This window comes from Gobio gobio (genome assembly GCF_949357685.1).
Source record: "Gobio gobio genome assembly, chromosome: 1".
NCBI lineage: Eukaryota > Metazoa > Chordata > Actinopteri > Cypriniformes > Gobionidae > Gobio > Gobio gobio.
Window position 1 is genome coordinate 24,215,495 of NC_137097.1, and position 7,349 is coordinate 24,222,843.

Consider the following 7,349-nt stretch of genomic DNA (forward strand, 5'->3'; position numbering starts at 1 on the left):
GTGGGCGGACCTGGACCCTGTGGCGTGGGCGGACCTGGACCCTGTGGCGTGGGCGGACCTGGACCCTCGGGCGTGGGAGGACCTGGACCCTCGGGCGTGGGAGGACCTGGACCCTCGGGCGTGGGAGGACCTGGACCCTCGGGCGTGGGAGGACCTGGACCCTCGGGCGTGGGAGGACCTGGACCCTCGGGCGTGGGAGGACCTGGACCCTCGGGCGTGGGAGGACCTGGACCCTCGGGCGTGGGAGGACCTGGACCCTCGGGCGTGGGAGGACCTGGACCCTCGGGCGTGGGAGGACCTGGACCCTCGGGCGTGGGAGGACCTGGACCCTCGGGCGTGGGAGGACCTGGACCCTCGGGCGTGGGAGGACCTGGACCCTCGGGCGTGGGAGGACCTGGACCCTCGGGCGTGGGAGGACCTGGACCCTCGGGCGTGGGAGGACCTGGACCCTCGGGCGTGGGAGGACCTGGACCCTCGGGCGTGGGAGGACCTGGACCCTCGGGCGTGGGTGGCCATGGCGGCAACGGCAGTTCACCGGGCCATGGCGGCAACGGGAGTTCATCAGGCCATGGCGGTAATGGGAGTTCATCAGGCCATGGCGGTAACGGGAGTTCATCAGGCCACAGAGGCGGGGCCTTCATGGCCTCCATGTACCCCTTGCCCCCCCCCAAAATTTTCTTGGGCGGGACAGCGGGGCCGTGGGCTGGAGCCTGGACGGGGCCTTGGGCTGGAGCCTGGACGAGGCCTTGGGCTGGAGCCTGGACGAGGCCTTGGGCTGGAGCCTGGACGGGGCCTTGGGCTGGAGCCTGGACGGGGCCTTGGGCTGGAGCCTGGACGGGGCCTTGGGCTGGAGCCTGGACGGGGCCTTGGGCTGGAGCCTGGACGGGGCCTTGGGCTGGAGCCTGGACGGGGCCTTGGGCTGGAGCCTGGACGGGGCCGTGGGCTGGAGCCTGGACGGGGCCGTGGGCTGGAGCCTGGACGGGGCCTTGGGCTGGAGCCTGGACGGGGCCTTGGGCTGGAGCCTGGACGGGGCCTTGGGCTGGAGCCTGGACGGGGCCTTGGGCTGGAGCCTGGACGGGGACGTGGGCTGGAGCCTGGACGGGGACGTGGGCTGGAGCCTGGACGGGGACGTGGGCTGGAGCCTGGACGGGGACGTGGGCTGGAGCCTGGACGTGGACGTGGGCTGGAGCCTGGACGTGGGCTGGAGCCTGGACGTGGGCTGGAGCATGGACGTGGGCTGGAGCATGGACGTGGGCTGGAGCATGGACGTGGGCTGGAGCATGGACGTGGGCTGGAGCGTGGACGTGGGCTGGAGCGTGGACGTGGCTATAATAGTCCTTTGCCTCTCCTACCGTCCAATCTGAGCCACTTAGAAACAAAATAAAATCAATGCATTGCCAAAACGTGCAAGGGTGTTCCTTTGGGGGCATGAGGGCTGAAAAGTCAGAGTCCAAACCATAACAAAAGCGCCCTTTCCATATGGTCTCATCCTGGGGCAAAAAATCCAAGAAACATAAAAAGTCCTTGATATAGTCCTCTATGGGACGCTGGCCTTGACAAAGGCGGGCAACTGCTGGGTCCATAATGGTGGTCGAGTATTCTGTAACGAATCCACTGGAGGCAAGTTGAGAACCCAAGTGCAGTTTATTTACAAGGTGAAACACAGAATCCGATGGTGACTTTGACTTGATGTGACATGACTTGAACTGAAACAGACTTGACTAAAAAAACCATGACAGACACTCACCAACAGCGGTTACACATAGTAATACTCGACCAAGACACATGGCAAACATGAGGGCTTAAATACACACACTAATGACAAGACAAGTGACACCTGTGAACAGTGATTAAACAATGAACCAATGACAGGACAAGAGACAAGATCACGAGAGGGCATGGGAGTCACATGACAAGACCAGGAAGTGCACGACAAGACTGTGAACATGACAAACTCAAACATAACCATGAACATAAACTGAAAACAGAACCAAGAACAATGAACATGAACCATCACCAAAACACCCTGTGACAGCGCCGTTTTAACCAATCAGGAGCTTGCTCTAGTAGTGACAACAATGAGGACAAAATCATATGTGGATACCTGGAGCTGTACGTACTTTATAGAAACAGGAATAAAAAGGATCTTGCTTAGAAGAAAGTGAGTGAGGTGGTCGGACAGTCTGTTAAGTTGTAAAAAACGCTCTTTTTCTCAATTTGAGCTATACATATGTGACCTATACTTTATCTGACCCAGGTTATTCTCCCATAAGGAATACATACGCCTCACTCCAATCTTACAGTAGACTAAAGAGATGCCTGATACACCTCAAAAAATGAATTACCAACTCCTACTTTGATTTCAAATATCTGTATAATTCTGTTTCCTTTGTGTTCTCAAATTTGCATGAAATCAAATGGAACTCTTTATGTGAAAATGCTTTTAACTAGATAAACGAAAGAACTCACTGTAGAGTCTGAACTGTCCATGTGTTGTTTGTTAATTACATAAATCAGTCTTTTAGGAGGCTTAATGACTCTGCCACATCTAGTTTGAGTTACTACAGCCTCAACATGTCTTGGCTGTGTACACACCACAGGGTCTTGTGTGACCTCATTTGTGAACTGTTCTCCTTGAGTCGAATCAGGAACTTGACCTTCCACTTTGGGTAAATCAACATCGCTTGTTACATTTTCATCTCTTCTTCCGACATCACTTTTTTGTCACTTCTTTCATTCAGGTTCCCAGCTTCAACACTTGCAGAGTCCAGCATCTCTGACACACAAGCTTTGGAGCCAACTTTAGATTGTGATGTGACAACCGCAAGAGGACAATTTCAAGACGTTGAAGGGCTACTGACTCCGAAGGGGCAAACACCATCAAATCATCAAGGTAACAGAGAACGTTGCTGAAATTCTAATTTAAAGAATAGACATCATTTAAAGATAGACATCATCATCCTCATGAAAGTGGCTGGGCTATTAGAGAGACCCCGAGGAAGCCTATTATACTCATGGAGCCCAAACAGGGAAGAGAATGCATCTCATTTAATGCTGTCCTCAGTTTAGCATACTGGCTCGGTGGTATGCGCCTGTATAGAAAACGGAAGGGTCTGTCATCAGTGATGTTAATCCGATGGACAACACTTTTAGCCTCTCCGCAGTCCATTTTGTCTCTTGAGAAAACTGACTCATACTTCTCAATAATGTGCAACAACTTGTCTTTCCAGCGGGCTGACACTTCACATGACTCTAAATCAAGTTCGCCACGGTTCAAATCACTCAAGACATACTTCATCTCTTCACTGGATCTAGGAGGTAAGGGTTCCTCAGTACACTGCAGATTTGACTGAATCTGTTTCGGCAGCGGCAAATCTTGCACAGCAATACAAGGTGACACGTCAGCAATTTTTGCATTTCCTTAACACAACTCTGTGATTAGTGGGGTTGATGATTTTCAAGGGGCTAGAACCATCTCCCCATAGTGGTGTTATGACCCAACCAATATTTGCCTTGGTCTCGATCTGGACTCCGTCGGTTCCACAATAACAGCACTGCCAACTGACAAGACAAAAGACTGAGGTAGCTTACCCCAAACAAGATGTTCAGTTTGTGGCTCGAAGGTCACACTCCTTTGCAACTTTACGGTACCGACTTTCTCAGGTATGGATTCACCTCTCCATCTTTCTGCATTTGAGATAGAAAGAGATAGAAACATACAGCACTCATCACTCTCATTGTTACTTGACTTAGACATGAGCCTCCAGTAACCGTTAGTTTCTCTCAATTGCATCAGAAGTCTCTTTAGGACGTTTGTGCCCAAAATCATCTCTTCGGTCTGACTCATAATCCATTGCATTATCACAACTGGATATGGGAGATTCACTCTCAAGATCTACGTGATCCTCCCTCACACATAGATTACTTAGTTTGACTGCTGGTTGACTGAGGAAGCATTCTTCCTTTCCTTTGGACACCAGTTTCTGGGATGGTCAGGTGAAAAACACTGGAAACAGAGCCTTTTGTCTTTACAGTGAGTAAAAGCCAAATGTGAGGCGTCTTTGCACACTAAGCATGGCGCATCATTCAAGCCTGGAATTCTAGATATGTTGCTTCTCTTTCTGTACTCCTTACTTGCATGTGCATTACCACTATTATTCATTCGAACTCTCTCCAGCTTATCGATCACCTTTTCCAGAGCCATATTTTCTGACTGTTTTGACTGGAGTGAATCTTGTTCAGCTTTCACTGGGTATGGGCCAGGACTTACACGCATCTCATTCATAGTGATTTTCTTTCCACGTTCGATCGGTCTACTTCCTTGTCCTCTGGCTCTGAGACTTTTCTCTGAATACTTGTTCAAGATCTCTTGCACTTCATAAGCAAACCATTTGTCAATGTTTTTTTGAACGAAATGTCAGCGCTAGATCTGAATTTGGACAATTCCTAATGAACATGCATGTGACTTCAATCAGTTGATTGTCTAGCACCTTACCCTGCTGTTTTAGACACTCAGCTGCGATTAAATCTTGCAATGGGATAGGAGAATACTGTTAGCAACTGAAATGCTTCCGCAAAAGGTTGTAGATTGCATCAGGATTTGTTCTGATATCCAAACCGCTAGACAGTATCCCCACTTTAACAACATCTTTGGCTTTGCCTCTCAAGTGGATTAAAATTTCTTTACCCTGCTCTTCAGTAGACAGACACCCCTTCCTTATAAAGTTTTTCATGAGCTCCACCCACTTATCGAGGGTAACAGTGTCTGATGCGTTGCCTCTGAAAATTGGAAGAGCTTTAACTTCCCTCTGACGCACCACTTAAATCTCCGATAAACCCTGACATGGAGCTCTGCTCAGGCAAGTATTTACTGTTGTGGTTATTTTGAGTATGCTTCGATGCAATGTCTGTCTGACTGTGCAAATTCAAATGTGCAAGGAGACTGTCCGCCAATTGCAGGTCTACTTGCTGCACTGTTACCCATCTGACTCATCATGTCACTGGTAAGGTCTGGAGTTGATGTGCTGATTGGCTGCCTAGTTTCAGACCATGTTCAGTTACATGAACATGGTTCTCATTAGCATCTGGAGCTGGAATTGCATTTGCTTTTAACTCCATACCATTGTTGACACCATGCATAGTAGAGCTAGAGCTAATGTCTGGAAAGGGAATTGGTGATGCTAATAGACCTCTCCCTCGACCAACACTAACTGGAGTGCCCATGTATCAAGATCCAGTTAACCTTGTGTTCTCCATAATCAAGTAATAAGAGCATTCAAGCGAGAAAGAGAAAAAAAATGTGTACACTATATGCTCCAAATGTTGTAATACCGGGATTCAATAATAATATCAAATCACTTCAGAGAGTCTATTCAAGAGCCTCTTTCCAGGTCTTTGTTCAAAGTCCTGTAATAACGAATAAAAGCTTAGCTGAAGGTCCTGTGCACTGCAGTGAAGAACATTTACATTTACATTTACATTTAGTCATTTAGCAGACGCTTTTATCCAAAGCGACTTACAAATGAGAGCAATAGAAGCAACTACAACAGTCAGAGGCTACAGTATGCAAGTGCTGAAACAAGTCTCAGTTAATCTAACACAGAACACACAGGATTTTTTTTTTTTTTTTTTTTTTTTTTTTTTAAATAAATTAGACAGACAGAAAAATGAATAGAATGTTAAGTGCTATTCTTGATTGGTCAGGTGCTGCTGGAAGAGATGCGTCTTTAGATGTTTTTTGAAAATGGCTACAGACTCGGCTGCTCGAATTGAGATAGGCAGGTCATTCCACCAGGTGGGGGCAGTCCAGGAAAAGGTCCGTGACAGTGATTTCATGCCTCTCTGGTATGGCACCACAAGGCGTCGTTCACTGGTAGAACGCAAACTCCTGGAGGGTGTGTATGTCTGAACAAGCGAGTTAAGGTAAATTGGTGCAGAGCCAGTGGTTGCTTTGAAGGCGAGTACCAGTGCCTTGAATTTGATGCGAGCGGCTATTGGTAGCCAGTGGAGTCTGATGAAGAGAGGCGTGACGTGCGCTCTCTTCGGCTCGTTAAAGAACGAAGACAGGCCCACCGGTTTGACGTTAGGATGATCTTCGACCACCTTGACTGAAGTCCTGAGTCACGGCACCAATGTGACCTATGCTTTATCTGACCTGGGTTGTCCCACCCTTAATCAGCACACATACTCAGAATGTGGATGATATTTGAGGAAATTTATTTTCCTGCACACAGAGCAGTGGAAAAGACAGAAGATAGTGAGTTCGGTGATGATACAGCTCCATCTATTCAAAATATATTTCATCTCGTTAAAACGCACATGAAAAGATCATAGAATTCATGAAAACAGAAATAAAGTATCAAAATACCCGTAAATATGAACAGAAAACCCATTCTAAAACTCAATCAGTGTCTATTGTTTACAATCCTTTCTATACAGTGTCCCACATTTGATCAGAAAATATACTTATAACTTTTAGTGTGGAGCTACAACAGAACCGACTCACCCACAGCAGTTCTCTATAGCTCTGCTGCAGATTGTACGAACTTAACGGGTGCAACAGCGCCACCAGCGCAACCAATAGGAAGCACAATTCCATTACTGCAGGATTTACTTATAGAACCCTCACATAACAATATTTATCTTGTTACACATAGCCTATTGAGACTAACAGTAACGGAGCGTTTACACCAGACGCGACTTGCACAAATAAATCGCGTTATTCGTGCATAGTGGGCCACTTGAACATTTTGAGTTTACTCGCTTCATTCGCGTGTGAAATTCACTACACAACAGACACGAATTCGCGTCATGGGAACCGAATCATTTTAACGACTGGTTAGAACAACTGATCTGGGGTGCGTTTCCAGAAAGCGTCGTTAGCCAACTATGGTCGCAATTTCCGTTGTTAGCACCATAGAGACTAGCTAGTCATGACTGATTCCCGAAACCGTAGTGTCGCAAATATGAAGCCAGCGCAAGTTCTGCCAGGAAGACTCAATCGTTACGTCACTAATTACCTGCTCATCTATCCAATCATATCCTTTTCCGTAGCATAAAAAGGTAGTAATTACTCATGTCTGAGTTCGCAGATACTGTCGCTTCAGCACCTAACCCTAATCCAACCACGTTGGTTAATAATGTCATACAGGTAGAGGAGTAATAACTGCTTTTAGTTAATTATTTTGAGATCGAATTCATGCTAGATTTTTTTTGCTATAAATTATGGACATGGCACCTGAGGACTTTATTATTATTATTTTTCTCAGTTATTTTTTTTTATTTCCAGATTTAAATAGGCTCGTTCTCAAGTACTAGTGCACGTCCGCACATGCGCACTCTTCAAAAAA